The sequence below is a fragment of the Mesoplodon densirostris genome, chromosome 1 (genome assembly GCF_025265405.1).
Source record: "Mesoplodon densirostris isolate mMesDen1 chromosome 1, mMesDen1 primary haplotype, whole genome shotgun sequence".
NCBI lineage: Eukaryota > Metazoa > Chordata > Mammalia > Artiodactyla > Ziphiidae > Mesoplodon > Mesoplodon densirostris.
The window spans coordinates 205,257,254-205,277,925 of record NC_082661.1 but is presented as its reverse complement, the minus strand read 5'-3'; the positions used below and the strand labels follow the sequence as shown (position 1 = coordinate 205,277,925).

Genomic DNA, 20,672 nt, shown 5'->3' with positions numbered 1-20,672 from the left:
AACTTATCCCTCCTCGCCTTTCCCACTTGGTAACCATAAATTTGTTTTCTACATCTGTGACTCTATTTCTGAGTACCTTTAGAGGCAACTCTGAAGAAATTAAGGCTGTGACATTATCCTGGGGATTTTTTAAAAGAAATTGAGGCCACTACAGAAACTGCCTTTTGTGTCCTATCTCATAGGAAGCGTTCTGAGCTGAAAGTGTTTGTAGAGTTATCTCAAACATCATTGAAACATTGTTGGATAAACATAGATAAACATATTTGAAGTTAAAATGAGGTTTGTATTTATAGAAAAGCCATGGGTTCAGCTACATGCATTTTTCCAACTCTATTTTGAGAAAAATAAATAGAAAACCAGTCATTTTTGAACGTACAATGCATAGTTGTGTATCGATACACATATTTATGACTTGTGTCACTTTTCCTCCTGTCTTTTTAACCTTAAAAAAGACACACTACCAACTTTAATGGAATATTCTAAAATGAGAACAGGGAAGTTCTACATCAAACTGCCTGGCATTGCCATCATCCTGACAGCTGTGTAAAAGGAAATGAAGGGATATTTAGCGTTCCAGAATTTTAAATGCAGGCCCAATTAAAAATTAAAAGGATCTTTGAATACACTTCAAACATTCTTATAATCCTATTAAAAAGGTATGTATCATCACCATCATACCCATAAATAAATACTGTTTGTCTAATTCTCATAGATTAGTGACAGGCAAATAATCGAGGTTATTAATAAAATTTTCTTTCCCTTGAATTCCTTGCACTCTGCCCTTTTCCTATAGCAAGAGGCTAGAATTTTCCACTTTCATTGCCTTGGAAAAGGGATGACACAGATGTCTGCAGATAAAAAAAGAATTAAATTCTTAGTATTTGATTGTCAAAGGCCCAGGTTTGAGCACTGACAATAGATGTGGAAAAACAAATAAAGAAGAGCTGGGCTTTGCTGTTTCCAGACCAGACAAGAGACTTGGACCAGAAAGGGAGAGGGGAAAGGTCTGCCTGGGCTGAACCAGGGGAAATCAGAAACTCCTCACCTTCATTATATTTGCAAAGACACTATTTACACATAAGGTCACATTCTGAGGTTCTGCATTTTTAGCAGATTCTAACTTACTGCATCACCCAAAATGTATTAGAGGAAGCTTCCGTTTTCCCTGTGGATCAAAGGAATACAAATATGGAAACAGAGGGACCAATGTCTTCATCCTTTTTCTGTAGACAAAGCTGTTAAACTGCAGAGCAGGGTGATGTTCAGAGGCTGCCGAGGTCAGCATCTGAACTTGGGTTTCCAATGTAGAGTGATTCAACCTGCCTCCAACTGGGATGAGGATGGGTCAGCATGACTGTGATGGGGAGCCTTTTTCTGCACAGTCATTTGTTTATAATACAGAAGGAGTGCTAGCAAATTCTAATCTGGAAACTCAGAGTTCCTTTGAAATAAAAGTCTGGATGTAATCAATAAATTTCATAGCATTTGAGAATTTGATGGTATTTTATTTTATTTTTTTAATACATATACATATATCACCATATCTCCTCCCTCTTGCATCTCCCTCCCAACCTACCTACCCCACCCCCCTAGGTGGTCACAAAGCACCGAGCTGATTTCCCTGTGCTATGCGGTTGCTTCCCACTAGCTATCTATTTTACATTTGGGAGTGTATATAAGTCAATGTCACTATCTCACTTCGTCCCAGCTTACCCTTCCCCCTCCCTGTGTCCTCAAGTCCATTCTCTACGTCTGTGTCTTTATTCCTGTCCTGTCCCTAGGTTCTTCAGAACCTTTTTTTTTTTTTACACTCCATATATATGTGTTAGCACACGGTATTTGTTTTTCACTTTCTGACTTACTTCACTCTATATGACAGTCTCTAGATCCATCCACCTCACTACAAAATAACGCAATTTCATTTCTTTTTAAGGCTGAATAATATTCCATTGTATATATTGCCATATCTTCTTTATCCATTCATCTGTCAATGGACACCTAGGTTGCTTCCACGTCCTGGCTATTGTAAATAGAGCTGCAATGAACACTGTGGACATGACTCTTTTTGAATTATGGTTTTCTCAGGGTATATGCTCAATAGTGGGATTCCTATGGTAGTTCTATTTTTAGTTTTTTAAGGAACCTCACCATGTTCTCCATGGTGGCTGTATCAATTCACATTCTGACCAGCAGTGCAAGAGGGTTCCCTTTTCTCCACACCCTCTCCAGCATTTATTGCTTGTAGATTTTTTGATGATGGTCATTCTAACTGATGTGAGGTGATACCTCATTGTAATTTTGATTTGCATTTCTCTAACGATTAGTGATGTTGAATATCCTTTTGTGTGTTTGTTGGCAATCTGTATGTCTTCTTTGGAGAAATGTCTATTTAGGTCTTCTGCCCATTTTTGGATTGGGTTGTTTGTTTTTTGGATATTGAGCTGCATGACCTACTTGTAAATTTTGGAGATTAATCCTTTGTCCATTGATGCGTGGGCAAATATTTTCTCTCATTCTGAGGGTTGTCTTTTCATCTTGTTTATGGTTTCCTTTTCTGTGCAAAAGCTTTTAAGTTTCCTTAGGTCCCATTTGTTTATTTTTGTTTTTATTTCCATTTCTCTAGGAGGTGGGTCAAAAAGGATCTTGCTGTGATTTATGTCATAGAGTGTTCTTCCTATGTTTTCCTCTAAGAGTTTTATAGTGTCTGGCCTTAAATTTAGGTCTCTAGTCCATTTTGAGTTTATTTTTGTGTACAGTGTTAGGGAGCATTCTAATATCATTATTTTACATGTGGCTGTCCAGGTTTCCCAGCACCACTTATTGAAGAGCCTGTCTTTCCTCCATTGAATACTCTTGCCTCCTTTATCAAAGATAAGGTGACCATATGTGTGTGGGTTTATCTCTGGGCTTTCTATCATGTTCCATTGATCTATATTTCTGTTTTCGTGCCAGTACCATATTGTCTTGATTACTGTAGCTTTGTAGTATAGTCTGAAGTCAGGGAGTCTGATTCCTCCAGCTGCATTTTTCTTTCTAAAGATTGCTTTGGCTATTCGGGATCTTTTGTGCTTCCATACAAATTGTGAAATTTTTTGTTCTAGTTCTGTGAAAAATGCCATTGGTAGTTTGATAGGGATTGCATTGAATCTGTAGATTGCTTTGGGTAGTATAGTCATTTTCACAATGCTGATTCTTCTAATCCAAGAACATGGCATATCTCTCCATCAGTTTGTATCATATTTAATTTTTTTCATCAGTGTGTTATAGTTTTCTGCATACAAGTCTTTTTTTTTTTTTTTTTTGCTGTACGCGGGCCTCTCACTGCTGTGGCCTCTCCCGCCGCGGAGCACAGGCCCCGGACACACAGGCCCCGCGGCCATGGCTCGCGGGCCCAGCCGCTCCGCGGCATGTGGGATCCTCCGGGATCGGGGCACGAACCCGCGTCCCCTGCATCGGCAGGCGGACCCTCAACCACTGCGCCACCAGGGAGGCCCTGCATACAAGTCTTTTGTCTCCTTAGGTAGGGTTATTCCTAGGTATTTTATTCTTTTTGTTGCAATGGTAAATGGGAGTGTTTCCTTAATTTCTCTTTCAGATTTTCCATCATTAGTGTATAGGAATGCAAGAGATTTCTGTGCATTAATTTTGTATCCTGCTACTTTACCAAATTCATTGATTAGCTCTAGTGGTTTTCTGGTAGTGTCTTTAGGATTCTCTATGTATAGTATCATGTCATCTGCAAACAGTGGCAGCTTTAGTTCTTCTTTTCCAGTTTGGATTCCTTTTATTTCTTTTTCTTCTCTGATTGTTGTTGCTAAAACTTCCAAAACTATGTTGAATAATAGTGGTGAGAGTGTGCAAACTTGTCTTGCTCCTGATCTTAGTGGAAGTGTTTTCAGTTTTTCACCATTGTTTTCAGTTTTTCACCATTGAGAATGATGTTGGCTGTGGGTTTGTCATATATGGCCTGTGTTGAGGTAAGTTCCCTCTATGCCTACTTTTTGGAGGATTTTTATCATAAATGGATGTTGAATTTTGTCAAAAGCTTTTTCTGCAACTACTAAGATGATCATATGTTTTTTCTCCTTCAATTTGATAATATGGTTTATCACATTGATTTGCATACACCAAAGAATCCTTTAATTCCTGGGATAAACCCCACTTGATCATGGTGTATGATCCTTTTCATGTGCTGCTGCATTCTGTTTGCTAGTATTTTGTTCAGGAGTTTTACATCTATGTTAATAAGTGATATTGGCCTGTAGTTTTCTTTCTTTGTGACATCTTCATCTGGTTTTGGTGTCAAGGTGATGGTGGCCTCGTAGAATGAGTTTGGGAGTGTTCCTCCCTCTGCTATATTTTAGAAGAGTTTGAGAAGGATAGGTGTTAGCTCTTCTCTAAATGTTTGACAGAATTCGCCCCTGAAGGCACCTGATCCTGGGCTTTTGTTTGTTGGAAGATTTTTTTAAAATAAATTTATTTATTTATTTATTTATTTTTGGCTGTGTTGGGTCTTCGTTTCTGTGCGCGGGCTTTCTCTAGTTGTGGCAAGCGGGGGCCACTCTTCATTGCAGTGCACGGGCCTCTCACTGTCACGGCCTCCCTTGTTGCAGAGCACAGGCTCCAGATGCGCAGGCTCAGTAGTTGTGGCTCACGGGCCCAGTTGCTCCGCGGCATGTGGGATCTTCCCATACCAGGGCTCAAACCCGTATCCCCTGCATTGTCAGGCAGATTCTCAACCACTGCGCCACCAGGGAAGCCCTGTTGGAAGATTTTTAATCACAGACTCAATTTCAGTGCTTGTGATTGGTCTGTTCATATTTTCTATTTCTTCCTGGTTTGGTCTTGTAAGGTTGTGCATTTCTAAGAATTTATCCATTTCTTCCAGGTTGTCCATTTTATTGGCATACACTTGTTTGTAGTAATCTCACATGATCCTTTGTATTTCTGCTGGGTCAGTTGTTACTACTCATTTTTCATTTCTAATTCTATTGATTTGAGTCTTCTTTTTGAGAAGTCTGGCTAATGGTTTATCAATTTTGTTTATTTTCTTAAAGAATCAACTTTTAGTTTTATTGATCTCTGCTATTGTTTCCTTCATTTCTTTTTCATTTATTTGTCATCTGATCTTTATGATTTCTTTCCTTCTGCTACCTTTGGGTTTTTTTTCTTCTTTCTCTAATTGCTTTAGGTTTAAGGTTAGGTTGTTTATTGGAGATGTTTCTTGGTTCTTGAGGTAGGATTGTATTGCTATAAACTTCCCTCTTGGAACTGCTTTTGCTGCATCCCATAGGTTTTGGGTTGTCGTGTTTTCATTGTCATTTGTTTCTAGGTATTTTTTGATTTCCTCTTTGATTTCTTCAGTGGTCTCTTGGTCATTAAGTAGTGTATTGTATAGCTTCCATGTGTTTGTATTTTTACAGATTTTTTTTTCCTGTAAGTGATATCTAGTCTCATAACGTTGTGGTCAGAAAAGATACCTGATACGATTTCAATTTTCTTAAATTTACCAAGGCTTGATTTGTGACCCAAGATATGATATATCCTGCAGAATGTTCCATGAGCACTTGAGAAGAAAGTGTATTCTCTTGTTTTTATATGGAATGTCCTATAAATATCAATTAAGTCCATCTTGTTTAATGTATCATTTAAAGCTTGTGTTTCCTTATTTATTTTCATTTTGGATGATCTGTCCATTGGTGAAAGTGGGGTGTTAAAGTCCCCTACTATGATTGTGTTATTTTTTATTTCCACTTTTATGGCTGTTAGCATTTGCCTTATGCATTGAGTTGCTCCTATGTTGGGTGCCTAAATATTTACATTGTTATATCTTCTTCTTGGATGGATCGCTTGATCATTATGTAGTGTCCCTCTTTGTCTCTTGTAATAGTCTTTATTTTAATGTCGATTTTGTCTCATATGAGAATTGCTACTCCAGCTTTCTTTTGATTTCCATTTGCATGGAATATCTTTTTCCATCCCCTCACTTTCAGTCTGTATGTGTCCCAAGGTCTGAAGTGGGTCTCTTGTAGACAGCCAATGTATGGGTCTTGTTTTTGTATCCATTCAGCCAGTCTATGTCTTTTGGTTGGAACATTTAATCCATTTACATTTAAGTTAGTTATCAATATGCATATTCCTATTACCATTTTCTTAATTTTTTGGGTTGGTTTTTTAGGTCTTTTCCTTTTCTTTTCTTTCCTGCCTAGAGAAGTTCCTTTAGCATTTGTTGTAAAGCTGATTTGGTGATGCTGAGTTCTCTTAGCTTTTGCTTGCCTGTAAAGGTTTTAATTTCTCTGTTGAATCTGAATGAGATCCTTGCTGGGTAGAGTAATCTTGGTTGTAGCTTCTTCCCTTTCATCACTTTAAATATGTTCTGCCACTCTTTTCTGGCTTGCAGAGTTTCTGCTGAAAGATCAGCTGTTAACCTTATGGGGATTCTCTTGCATGTTATTTGTTGTTTTTCCCTTGCTGCTTTTAATATTTGTTCTTTGTATTTAATTTTTGGTAGTTTGATTAATATATGCCTTGGAGTGTTTCTCTGTGGATTTATCCTGTATGGTACTCTCTGCACTTCCTGCACTTGATTAACTATTTCCTTTTCCATATTAGGGAAGTTTTCAACTATAATCTCTTCAAATATTTTCTTGGTAGTTCTCTTTTTCTCTTCTTCATCTGGGACCCCTATAATTCAAATGTTGGTGTGTTTAATGTTGTCACAGAAGTCTCTGAGACTGTTCTCAATTCTCTTCATTCTTTTATCCGTATTCTGCTCTGCAGTAGTTATTTCCACTATTTTATCTTCCAGGTCACTTATCCGTTCTTCTGCCTCAGTTATTCTGCTACTGATTTTTTCTAGAGAATTTTTAATTTCATTTATTGTGTTGTACATCATTGTTTGTTTGCTGTTTAGTTCTCCTTGTTAAACACTTCTTGTATTTTCTCCATTCTATTTCCAAGATTTTGGATCATCTTTACTATCAGGACTCTGAAATCTTTTTCAGGTAGACTGCCTACTTCCTCTTCATTTGTTTGGTCTGGTGGGTTTTTACCTTGCTGCTTCATCTGCTGTGTGTTTCTGTGTCTTCTCATTTTGCTTAAGTTACTGTGTTTACAGTCTCCTTTTCGCAGGCTGCAGGTTAGTAGTTGCTGTTGTTTTTGGTGTCTGCCCCCAGTGGCTGAGGTTGGTTCACTGGGTCGTGTAGACTTCCTGGTGGATGGGACTAGTGCCTTTGTTCTGGTAGATGAGCATGGATCATGTTTCTCTGGTGGGCAGGTCCATGTCTGGTGGTGTGTTTTGGGGTGTCTGTGACCTTATTATGATTTTAGGCAGCCTCTCTGCTAATGGGTGGGGTTGTGCTCCTGTCTTGCTAGTTGTTTGGCATAGGGTGTCCCGCACTGTAGCATGCTGGTCGTTGAGTGGAGTTGGTTCTTAGCGTTGAGATGGAGATCTCTTGGAGAGCTTTTGCTATTTGATATTACGTGGAGCTGGGAAGTCTCTTGTGGACCAGTGTCCTGAACTCGGCTCTCCCACCTCAGAGGCACAGGCCTGACAACTGGCTGGAGCACCAAGACCCTTTCAGCCACTTGGCTCAGAAGAAAAGGGAGGAAAAAAGAAAGAAAGAAAGAATAAAATAACATAAAAGTTATTAAAATAAAAAATAACTATTAAAAATTAAAAAGTAATTAAAAAAGAGAAAGAAGAGAGCATCCAACCCCAAAAACATATCCACCAATGATAACAATTCCTAAAACTATACTAAAAAAAAAAAAAGAAAAAGAAAAACAACGGACAGACAGAACCCTAGGACAAATTGTAAAATCAATGCTTTACAGACAAATGACATGCAGAAGCATACACATACACCCACACAAAAAGAGAAAAAGGAAAAAAAATATATGGTTGCTCCCAAAGTCCACCTCTTCAATTTGGGATGATTCGTTGTCCATTCAGGTATTCCACAGATGCAGGCTACATCAAGTTGATTGTGGAGATTTCATCCGCTGCTCCTGAGGCTGCTCGGAGAGATTTCCCTTTCTCTTCTTTGTTCGCACAGCTCCCGGGGTTCAGCTTTGGATTTGGCCCTGCCTCTGCGTGTAGGTCGCCGGAGGGCATCTGTTCTTCGCTCAGACAGGACTGGGTTAAAGGAGCCGCTGATTCGGGGGCTCTGGCTCACTCAGGCCGGGGGGAGGGAGGGGCACGGAGGCGGGGTGAGCCTGCGGCGGCAGAGGGCAGCGTGATGTTGCACCAGCCCAAGGCACGCCGTGCATTCTGCCGGAGAAGTTGTCACTGGATCCCGGGACCCCGGCAGTGGCGGGCTGCACAGGCTCCCGGGAGGGGAGGTGTGGAGAGTGACCTGCACTCGCACACAGGCCTCTTGGCGGTGGCAGCAGCAGCCCCAGCGTCCCACGCCCGTCTCTGGGGTCCGCGCTTTTAGCTGCGGCTCGCGTCCGTCTCTGGAGCTCCTTTAAGCGGCGCTCTTAATCCCCTCTCCTCGCGCACCAGGAAACAAAGAGGGAAGAAAAAGTCTCTTACCTCTTCGGCAGTTCCAGACATTTTCCCGGACGCCCTCCCGGCCAGCCGTGGCACACTAGCCCCTTCAGGCCATGTTCACGCCGCCAGCCCCAGTCCTCTCCCTGCTCTCCGACTGAAGGCCAAGCCTCAGCTCCCAGCCCCGCCCGCCCCGGCGGGTGAGCAGACAAGCCTCTCGGACTGGTGAGTGCCGGTCGGCGCCGATACTCTGTGTGGGAATCTCTCCGCTTTGCCCTCCGCATCCCTGTTGCTGCGCTCTCCTCTGCGGCGCCGAAGCTCCCCCCTCCGCCACCCGCAGTCTCCTTCCGCGAAGGGGCTCCTAGTGTGTGGAAACCTTTCCTCCTTCACGGCTCCCTCCCACTGGTGCAGGTCCCGTCCCTATCCTTCTGTCTCTGTTTTTTCTTTTTTCTTTTGCCCTACCCAGGTACGTGGGGGAGTTTCTTGCCTTTTGGGAGGTCTGAGGTCTTCTGCCAGTGTTCAGTTAGGTGTTCTGTAGGAGTTGTTCCACATGTAGATGTATTTCTGGTGTATCTGTGGGGAGGAAGGTGATCTCTGCATCTTACTCTTCCGCCATCTTGAAGGTCTTCAGTCCTTTGTTATTTTTAAGGTGCTTCAGGTTACATGATTCCACTTTCCCGGCCAAAATTCTATTTAACGCATACTAAAGACCATCATGAGATCTCAAAGCACATTCATTATAATGTTGCTGATCTCCGTTTTCCAGGAGTAGAGAATGAAGGCCGAGAGAAGTAAGATGTGAGGGTGTCAGAGGCAGGGACGGAGTCCCACCCCTCTGATGCTATTTTAATATTTCACTTTTACTACCAAGTTGGCACTCAGTTTGAAATCGACAAAGATAATTCCTGAATGAGAGTCTCACACCTTTTTGTAATCAGGTTCCCTTGGTATTTACCCAGACATATTCTCCCAAGTATCTAAGAGTTTTAGCTGAAACAGTGAATGGTCCCTCCTTTTTTGGTTCGTCATTGTCACACTAAACACTACTGTAATGACTCAAAGATTTCTTTTTTAGCCTCTTTTCTGATTGCATCTGTGATAGTTCTGCATGGAGATGAATAAATGGGTTAGTAATACATGGCGGAAACATATGGGAATTATATCAAATGGCATAATTCAGGAAAAATTTGTACATTTCCATATTGGAGTTTATCAGTAAAGATCAAAGTTATAAAGACAGTGCAATCAATTTTGACCAGGACTTCCCTGGTTTGGAGTTCAGTCAAATGTAAACAATTCCTGGGATAGAATGAAAAAGATGTGAACTCCAGAGTAACTGCCTAGTAGACCTATATATATATATATATATATATATATATATATATATATATATATATATATATAAATTCTATATTGCCCAAATATTTTAGAAAGAAGGGATCCTTGTGAATGCAACTGAAAACTTTAATCATTTTATATCAAAAACTTGATTTAAACTTTTCCTTGCATTGTGTCCATAAAAAATGTTCAGTGATTTGATACCTTATGCTTTTTGTACTGAGATATTTTACTTTTAAAAAATATTTTATATTCTTTTGTTTTTTATGGGTTTTCTAAGAGAACTGGAAAATTATAGTCAAATTAGACTACTTGTTTAAGATGTCTGTGATAATACAAAAGTAACAGTTCTTTCTAAATATAATTAGTTTATATTATAGTTCAATCCATAGGGAGTCAGTTTAACTTATTTGGTGGTGTTTCATTTTTTTTAAGTGACTTCCTTAAATTTTATTACCACTATTTCCGTTTGACTTTTTTCTCCACTTTAATAATTACTATTGGTGTCAAAGTTAAGTAGCTTAAGGGAATAAGGGAGAGCTTTTTGGAGCTACTTATTTTAGGATGTATCTTTTAAAAGGTCTAACCAAGAAAAAAGTCCCCCCTTCCATTAGAAAAAGATTTTTTATTTGACAATATACTAAGCTGTAAATGATCACTCTGAAAGTGATTTTTAACTGTGGGTTTTCCTTTTATATCTAAGATATTGTATTTTATGTGATTGCAAATATATTTAATGCTGCTTATTCAAATATGCATGAGGTTGACATATTCTGAAAAGGACCAACTTTCTGACTTGGTCCTTTTAGACCAAATTTAAATATGGATGTCTTAAAAATGAACAGCTGGGGGAGCATAAATTATCCAGATACTATAAAATGAAGGAAAAAACCACAGCTAGTGAAGGAAATTAAAGTAATGAGAAGCAGGAAGAAATAACTACATCTCATAATTTTTATGACCTGGACTGTAAAAATGGTGTGAAATTCTGACATCCCTCTTGGGAAGTTCAAGTCCTTTCATGCATGAATAGCAGCAGCATCTCAACTGGCCATCTTTGCGGTTTTGAGCGTAGTTCAATTTTTTGATATTTCCAGATGACTGCCACTAGTAGAGTGTCAATTTTTCTTATAGAAACAAAAAAAAATTGATAATAATTGCAATAATGGAGTTTGGTAGCAAGTTAGAATGCATGCACGCCATAGTGAAGTCTTGATTCAAGTTTAGTTCTGCTGTGGCTACTATTTCGCGTGCATCCCTTACTTCCTGCTCACTTGGGTTTAGGTCAGTGGTTCTCAAAGTCTACTGTGCATCTGAAAGACACAAAGAGCTTATAGAAACTGCAGGGCCAGTGGCAGAGTTTCTGAGTCAATAGGGCTGGGATGGAGCCTGAGAACCTGCATTTCTAACAACTTCCTAGATGCCGCTGATGGGTTTGGTCCTGAACTACATTTGGGGATCTGCTGATCTAGGTGAATTTCAGGAGAGTTATGTGATCCTGGCATAAGAAGACCAGGAACAGTTTAACATAATATTTGTTACAAAGACATGTCTTCATAAGAATGGATTATGATTTTCCCCAATTTCCAATTTCCAAAATTGGACGTGGGGATTTTTAAATGTCGACAATGGTGAATAACAAAGATTTTAAAAGAGCATACTCTTTTTCGTTTTTAAAATCTTAATTACTTTCCAAATGTCACCTGTATTTTTTTTTTTTTTTTTTTTTTTTTTTTTTTTTTTGCTGTACGCGGGCCTCTCACTGCCGTGGCCTCTCCCGTTGCGGAGCACAGGCTCCGGACACACAGGCTCCGTGGCCATGGCTCGCGGGCCCAGCCGCTCCGCGGCATGTGGGATCCTCCGGGATCGGGGCACGAACCCGTGTCCCCTGCATCGGCAGGCGGACTCTCAACCACTGCGCCACCAGGGAAGCCCTCACCTGTATTTTTAATAATTAGTAATAGTTGATTAAATAAATGCTGTTTATTTTCATATGCTAATATTTAAGGTATTTATACGCACATGTAGCTAGAACTTAAGATATTTGATCCATGCTCTGAATATTTCTTTTTCATAAAAGGTAGTAGTACACACCATTCCCTGCTCATGTCCGAGATCCTTAAGATGATACATTAGCAAGATCTTTTTTTTTTTTTTACATCTTTATTGGAGTATAATTGCTTTACAATGGTGCGTTAGTTTCTGCTTTATAACAAAGTGAATCAGTAATACATATACATATGTTCCCATATCTCTTCCCTCTTGCATCTCCCTTCCTCCCACCCTCCCTATCCCACCCCTCTAAGTGGTCACAAAGCACCGAGCTGATCTCCCTGTGCTATGCGGCTGCTTCCCACTAGCTATCTACGTTACGTTTGGTAGTGTATATATGCCCATGCCTCTCTCTCGCTTTGTCACAGCTTACCCTTCCCGCTTGGGGACAGATTGCTTACACTACTTTGTCTCAACTTGCTTCATACTTCTCTTCACACCTACAAACCAGTACTTCCCTGGTTTGGAGTCCCATCAAATGTAAACAATTCCTCTGGTAGAATTTCAAAGAGGTGAATTCCAGAGTAGCTGCCAAGTATGGTAGTCAGTAATCTGGTCTGCCCAGATTTACTGCGTGCCCGTTATATGACAAGCATTTCTACCCCTGTAACTCACTTAATCCTTACAATAAATTTATTACTCCAATTTCACAGTAAGGAACGGGACTTAGCCCAAAGAAATGATTTGCTGAAGTAACGACAGACAGAAAGAGGCACTTCCAGGATCTGAGCCTGAAGCTTCTGATGCCTGGTTGAGGAATCTTGCTACAACTTTGTTTCTATTTTAAAAAGAAATCACAGGGAGATCAGCTCTGTGCTTTGTGCCCACCTACAGGGGTGGGATAGGGAGGGTGGGAGGGAGACACAAGAGGGAGGGGATATGGGGATATATGTGTATGTATAGCTGATTCACTTTGTTATACAGCAGAACCTAACACATCATCGTAAAGCAATTATACTCCAATAAAGATGTTAAAAAAAAAAAAGAACAGTACAGCCGACTTAAAAATTGCTTCAAAATTTAAAAGGCTAGATCTCATGTTAAGTGTCCTTACCATAATAAAATTTAAAAAATTTTAAGTATAATGTTGGTATTTAGTATACATTAAGTGCTTAATAAATATTAGTTCCTTGTCAAAAAAAATAAAAATAAAAATAAATCAAAGAAGGTGAGGGAAATTTGTTGCTTTTGCGATTACTGTCATAAACTATTCACAACTACTGATTTTATATGGACAGATTTAGAGTGCTAGTTGGGAGAAACTGATTCCAGTTTGGGATGAAATTGTTTTTCTAGATTTCTGTTTTAGCCAATGACAGGAATAAGGAAGCTTTTTGCCTTTTAAAAACTCTAAACCTTTTGCAGAGCTGTTAAGTTACGAACACTTTTCTTGTCGAAAATGCACATGTACACAAATACACAACATTTCATAGTTTTCAGGGGATTTACAGACCCCGCACCGTGCCCGAAGATTTTCTTGATTCTCAGAGTCCACTGACCATAAGATAAAAACCACCCTTCTGGGCAACTCAGCCCAAGTTTGGGGTAGGCGTGGCAGGAATGTTTTTACAGCTACTTGGAAATTAAAAGCAACTCCTTGGATTTTTTCTTTGGAAGTAAAGGTGTTAAAATCTGTATAATGAGCAGCGTATAAACTTAATGGAGTGAGCTAAATAATAATTAAAATCTAATTTATGAATACTGAGGTGGATTTGATTTGAAAAAGAAAAGAATGGAGGACAAGAGAAGGATGAAAATAAGAAGGGGAGTTGAGAGAGAGTAAAGGAAGGAATGCGGGTGGGCAGTTAGAGAGGAGGAATAGAAGGGGAGACACATGGAAATGACGGGACAGAGAGGGAGAGGCTGGTCACAGACCTGCAGAGAGTGGAAAACACTGCAGGAAGAGGAGGGAAAGAAGAAACAGTTACGGAGGATGCATCTCCAACCTGATTTTGCTTCCCATTAAGTACTGTTTCCACAAGAGTCATGCCCATGCTTGTCATCAGAATTCAATTCTAAGTTTGAAGAAATAGACCTGAATGTCTTTCCTAGTGTTATATTCTCTCTATTAAAATTCACCAGGATTCAGAGTAATGAACATCCTTCAGGACCAAATATAGAAATCTGCCTAATTTATCTCCCCCCAAAATAAACTACAGTTACATTTTCAGGAGATGGGGGAAAGCTTACCCACCTCCTGAATAACTATCCCTGAATCAAGAGGACACATACACACACACACCCCTACATACACACATAACTACAAAATCAAGAGTGTAGAAAAATATCACTTCTTCAAATATCAGCTACTGTTTCAATAAGATAAATAAACAGACAAATCATGGTTGATCCTGGAAATATTTAAATTAAAAGACAGACCTTCCTAAGGTCATGCAGGTGGGACTCTTTGAGTCACTGCGAGTTAATATTAATGTCTGTGGGAAAAGTAAATGTAATACCAACTGTGTCAAGCATGCCTGCAGCCTGCCCTCCCTCTGTCTGAGGTCCTTGCACTTAACTTTGAGCTGCTCTCTGCAGGAGGAGCGCTCCATTTCCCCTGCTGGAACAGGGCTGGCCTTATGACGTGCTTTGGGAGGGATGTGGCAGAAGGGCTAGTGTCCCCAGCTGTCTCAGACCAGGTTGCAGGCACGGGGACAGAGCCAACCCACAGAGGCCTGCAGAGGCATCGAGAAAGCGCAGCAGAGGCAAGAAGACCGTGTAGCTGATCTCAGCTGAGCCCAGCTGGGATTGCTGCCCCACAGAATCTGAGCTAATACATAGGAAAGAATGGATTTTTTTAAAATTGAAGTATAGTTGATTTACAATGTTGTGTTAATTTCCAGTGTACAGCAAAGTGATTCAGTTGTACATATATATGTCATAGTAAGTAAATATATATATATTTTCTTTTACAGATTCTTTTCCATTATAATTTATTACAAGATAAAGAATATATTCCCTGTGCTGAACTCTCCTCAATACACTGTAATGGCCTATATGGGAAAAGAATCTTAAAAAGAGTGAATATATGTATATGTACACCTGATTCACTTTGCTGTACAGCAGAAACTAACACAACACTGTAAAGCAATTATACTCCAATAAAAATTAATTTAAAGAAAGAATATATTCCCTGTGCTATACCTAGGTCCTTGTTGTTTATCTATACAGTGGTGTGTATGTGTTAATCCCAAACTCCTAATTTACCCCTCCCCATCCCTTTCCCCCTTTGGTAACCATAAGTTTGTTTTCTATGCCTGTGATTCTGTTTCTGTTTCTGTTTTGTAAATAGGTCATTTGTGTCATATTTTAGAATCCACATATGATATTTGTCTTTGTCTGACTTACTTCACTTAGTACGATAATCTCTAGGTCCATCTGTGTTGCCGCAAATGGCATTATTTCATTGTTTCTTATAGCTGAGTAGTATTCCACTGTGTACATATTATGTATACACACACACAAACATATATATGTATAAAACCGCATCTTCTTTATAAGAATGGATACGTTAAGCTAATAAAATAAATGTAAGATTTCCTTAAGTGCCATATATTTTGTACTTCAACTCCATTTTCTCATTTCCCATTTCTCTCTGTACCGAGAGGTCTCAGCAACTTGACCCCGGTCCTCCCTCCCCTGGTGCTCCTGGGACCCGACCCCCGTCCAGCTGTGACACGGGGCATGCTCACCACAGTTGTCCTCGTCCTCCTGGTTCCCACAGTCGTCCACGCCATTACAGTGGAGCAGCTGAGGCAAGCATTTGGTGGTGTTGCCGCAGGGGAAGTAGCCCAGGGCGCATGAGACATCCTGCCCGCTCCCGGGAGCAACTGCGAGGAGGGAAGGGAGAGAGGTTTACCCAAGGCACTGCAAACAGCGGTTCCCCCACGTTCCACAGACCTTCCTTCTTGTCAACCTGGCAGGCACTACCATCCGTATGCAGCCTCACCCTGCGCACCAGCCTGACGCCAACTATTTTCCAAGAACCTCCACCCGTAAAGGATGTTCTTTTCCGTGTCCCCAGAAGATGCCAGGATTCTCCGCTCTTTGCTTTTTCTCATGTTTCCCACCTGGAATGTCCTCACCATCCCTCTTTTTTCTATGAAATGTCTGCCCATACTTGACAGTTGAGCTCAATTCCCCTCTTCTCTTTCAAAAACATTTCATCCAATCATTTTAGAAATCAAGACTTTCTTGCATTGTTACCATTGGCTTAGAATTACCGCTGGTCTGATACTGGGGGAAGAAGAGGAGGGGCGGTAACAGGAAAGCACTGCCCAAGCTCACTCATATGGGGGGTAGGTCCCGAGGACAAGGTCCTGCGCAAGACATTGTGCTATAGCATCAAATAAAATAGTTCCTGACCTTTTCACATTGGCTTCTTTTACTAAGTAATATGCATTTAAGGTTCCTCCATGTCATTTCATGGCTTAGTAATTCACTTCTTTTTAGTACTAAATAATATTCCTTTGTCTGAAGGTACCACAGTTTATCCATTCACCTAAGGAAAGGACATCTTGGTTGTGTGGAAGTTTTGGCAATTTTTAATAAAGCTCCTATTAACATATATGTGCAGGTTTTTGTGTGGAGGGACATAAATTAACTGTGCCATTTAAAACCTCTTATTTATAGGATTTCAAAGATTATTGTAGAATCCAAGATAATTCTGTTGCTTATTATCTTTACTAAGTTTGTAAATCATTGAGACCTTATAGAATAGTAATAATAGTCAATTATAAAGAGAAAAACAGAATAGTTTGAACAGTCAATAAAGCTTATTGTGTAAAAACGTATTTGTGGTCTATCATCAAAACATGAAAAGAATAAAAGTGACTATTTCCTTTGTAAGATACAGTGGAATATTTTGATAACAAGGCAGGTGACATTCTCCTAGGGGAGAAATCCATCTATGTCAGGTTTTGACTGTCCTTACTTGTTTCAGAGAACATCATTTGATAAAGGAAATAGTCAAATCTATTTAATAATGAGCTTTTTACACATAATGTTCTCACTTGTGGAATTATTTAAAAATTATTTATCAATCTCTTCTCAACAAATTGGTTAGAACAGAGTCAAGACACAGGATTTGTATACCACAGGATATCATTGGTAGAACATCACACATTTCAGAGACCTGCAGTGTACATATAAATACATTGATCTGTGTTGAGACTGTTTTACATATTTATTAATTTTTTAAGAACGAACTTTAAAAATCAAGGGTTTCAGAAAAATTCTTTGATGAATTGTAAGGCTGCAGTCACAGAGACTGTTTGAAGACATTTTAACTAAACATACCTGCTTGTGTTTTCATCCTCCTGTTTTGAAAATTCCTCTCTAACTTACTTTTATGAATATTGTACTTTTATGTCCTATCTTTAAAATTTATATTTAGAAGCAGGTATAGTTCTTTTAAAAAAATATTTATTTATTTAATTTTTTGGCTGCCTTGGGTCTTTATTGCTGCTTGCGGACTTTTCTCTCTAGTTGTGGCAGGCAGGGGGCTACTCTTCGTTGTGGTGCGCGGGCTTCTCATTGTGGTGGCTTCTCTTGTTGCGGAGCACGGGGTCTAGGCATGCGGGCTCAGTAGTTGTGGCTCGTGGGCCTAGTGTGAGTGGGCTTCCGTAGTTGTGGCACATGGGCTCAGTAGTTGTGACTCACGGGCTCTAGAGCACAGGCTCAGTAGCTGTGGCGTGTGGGCTTAGTTGCTCCATGACATGTGGGATCTTCCCAGACCAGGGCTCGAACCCGTGTCCCCTGCATTGGCAGATGGATACTTAACTACTGCACCACCAGGGAAGACCCAGAAACAGGTATAGTTCTTTAATGATAGTGTCATGAAATTAGTCCTACATTTTCAAATATTATGATTCAATAAATAAATTTGGAATCTTAGAGACATTTTAAAAATAACTTTTTTATTTTGAGATGATCTCAAACTTAAAGAGAAGTTGCAAATGTATTATTAAGAACGTTTTCCCCTCTGAACAATTTGAGAGTAAGTTCCTGACCATGCTCCATCCCCCTAAAAACTTTGGTGTGTATTTCCTATAAGAAAAGACATTCTCCTACTAGAAGGACATTCTCCACACTAGAACCATCAAAATTAGAAAATGAACATTGATCCCTTACTGCCATTTAAATCTCAGAACACATTCAAGTTTCACATATTGACCAAAAAATGTCCTTTGTAGTGAAAGGATCTAGTTCACAGTCACTCCTTGCCTTTTGTTGTCACAGTCCTTTAGTTTCCTTTGATCTGAAATCATTTCTCAGTCTTTCCTTATCTTGAATTATTTTTTAGAGTGTTCCTGAATTTTGGTTTATTTCATCATAATTAGATTTAGGTTAGGCACCTTCGGCAAGAAATTCACAGAAGAGATGCTCATGTCAACCTGTCAGGTAGTGCAAACTCTGCTTTGTCCCATTCCTGGTGATGATCACTTCGGTCACTTCATCAAGGTAATGTCTCCCACACTTCTCCACTGTAAAGTTAGCCTTTGTGATTAATAAGCATTTTGTAGAGGGGGTCTTTGAAGCTATGTAAAAATCCCTTCTCCAGATGAAGGTATTCCCCTGCTCTCTCCTGAATCAGGAGGAGAACAACCCTTATCACTAGAGAAGGAAAGTTTTCACTGAGATGAGTCTGCACAAACAAACTACTAAAGCAAGCCTCTCTTCCATTGGTTTCCCCATGGGTTTACCTGCCCACAACTTGCCACCTATAGAAGCCCAATCACCCCCTTCCCTCTCTTGTCACTTTCCCACAATTTATCATCTTTGTTAAAATAGTATATAAGCCCTCAAGTTGCTGTACCAATTTACATTCCCACCAACAGTGTAGGAGGGTTCTCTTTTCTCCAAATCCTCACCAATGCTTGTTATTTGTGTTCTTTTTGATGATGGCCATTCTGACAGGTGTGAGGTGATATCTCATTGTGGTTTTGATTTACCTTTCCCTGATGATAGGTGATGTTGAGCATCTCTTCATGTGCTTGTTGACCATCTGTATGCCTTCTTTGGAAAAATGTCTATTTAGGTTTTCTGCCCATTTATTAATCTGGTTCTTTGTTATTTTGATATTGAATTGTATGAGCTCTTTATATATTTTGGATATTAACCCTTTACTGGTCATATCATTTGCAAATATTTTCTCCCAATCAGTAGGTTGTCTTTTCATTTTGTTAATGGTTTCCTTTGCTGTGCAAAAGCTTTCAAGTTTAATTAGGTCCCATTTGTCTACTTTTGCTTTTGTTACCTTTGCCTGAGGAGACAGTTCCAAAAAAATATTGCTACGATTTATGTCAAAGTGTATTCTTCCTATATTTTCTTCTAGGAGTTTTATGGTTTCCAGTCTAACATTTACATCTTTAATCCATTTTGAGTTTATTTTTGTGTATGGTGTGAAAGAGTATATATCTTTTGTGGCTCCATAGCAACCAAGACAATTTGGTCCAGTTCTATTATTTTTCTGTAGTTATTAAGAAAGGAATAAAGAATGGCTTTTCAAAATATAAACTTATAATATTGGAGCTGCTCTGTTAAGCCATACATGCCTTACTCTATCTATCCCTCAATCCTGATAAGCTACTCTTCACTGAGAATCTGTTTAGATGGTTCTATGTTGTTTGGCTCTAAATAAGGAAGATTCAGTGATTTCTGGATGTGAGGCCTAAACGGAGTAAGCAGACACTTTTTCATCTCTCCGTTTATGTTAGTCTTGGGTGTGTGTGAATTTGCAAACACGCACACACCAGGCATCAAAGCACGAAGGAAGAGAACAGCAGCAGGAGGACAATGGATGGTTTCATTTGAATCATTGTTTTTTTTTTCTTTGCTTATTTTTAAATTAAGTTTTTTAGTCTTAAATGTGATAGCAAGCTCTTTTAGATAAGGAGTGAATAGATGAGACAGAAAAGTTTAAGCATATGGGATTTAGTGCAAATGTTGCTAAACTTACCTCACAGGGAAAATACGTGGCTTAGGAGTAGATGTATTTCTGATTAAGTTTTGTTTCTTTTTTTTTTTTTTTGCACTGGGTAGTTTTATTTTACAGAGGGGGTAAGTGTTAGGTGGTGTCAAGAAGAGTGACATGGAGCAAGTAATTTTTATTATCATATTTTTCTTTTACAAATACACCGAAGAATCCTGCAATGCTGCCAGCATTGGATGCAATCCTGGGCCACAAGTCGGCACATTCCTTTGCAAATGGTCCTTTGATGGCAGAACCTTTCATCTTGCCTTTATTGTTTACTATGACCCCTGCGTTATCTATCTTCAAAATAAAGAAACACACCATCTTTTCTCTGGTATGACTTTCATTGTCGAATTACCACTGCTGGATGTACCTTCTTTCTGAGCTCTGGTTTGCCTTTCTTGACAGTGGCCATCACCATGTCACCCATACCAGCAGCAGGAAGTCTATTTAGTTATCCCTTGGTCCCCTTCACAGAGATGATATACAGATTTTTGGCTCCTGTGTTGTCAGCACAGTTGATCACGGCTCCAACCGGAAGACCCAAGGAAATCCGGAATTTCGCACCAGAGGACCCACTACCTCCTCACTTCGACATCTTGAGCGCCAGACTCTAAATAAGTTTTTGAAGGCTTTCTGACCACAGTAAATCAAGTATTAAATATATCTGGATATATTTTTGCAGTGGGAGTTTGTAAGGCACTGGGACGGGGAAATTAATAATTTCAACATAGAATGGGTAGCAACAGACTCAGAACTGAAGTAAAACACTTAGCAGAGCCCTCGTGATGCAGGGGGCAGTTGATGACGGTGACA

The 20,672-nt window shown here is 39.6% G+C and overlaps 1 protein-coding gene and 1 pseudogene across 3 annotated transcripts in view; both read right to left on the bottom strand.

The window, feature by feature from the left end:
• The window catches only part of RXFP1 (relaxin family peptide receptor 1), a 68,252-nt gene extending 52,549 nt beyond the window's left edge, over positions 1 to 15,703 (bottom strand). For 2 of the 3 annotated variants that reach the window (XM_060093736.1, XM_060093756.1), the window contains exon 1: positions 15,574 to 15,691. The gene's annotated coding sequence lies outside the window, so the exon portion shown is untranslated. Of the gene's footprint in view, positions 1 to 15,573 lie in introns of all 3 variants that reach the window. The other variant, XM_060093746.1, reaches the window with a different exon arrangement.
• Positions 15,704 to 19,949: 4,246 nt separating this feature from the next.
• LOC132488935 (large ribosomal subunit protein uL14-like) lies at positions 19,950 to 20,454 on the bottom strand (annotated as a pseudogene).
• Positions 20,455 to 20,672: the final 218 nt, after the last annotated feature.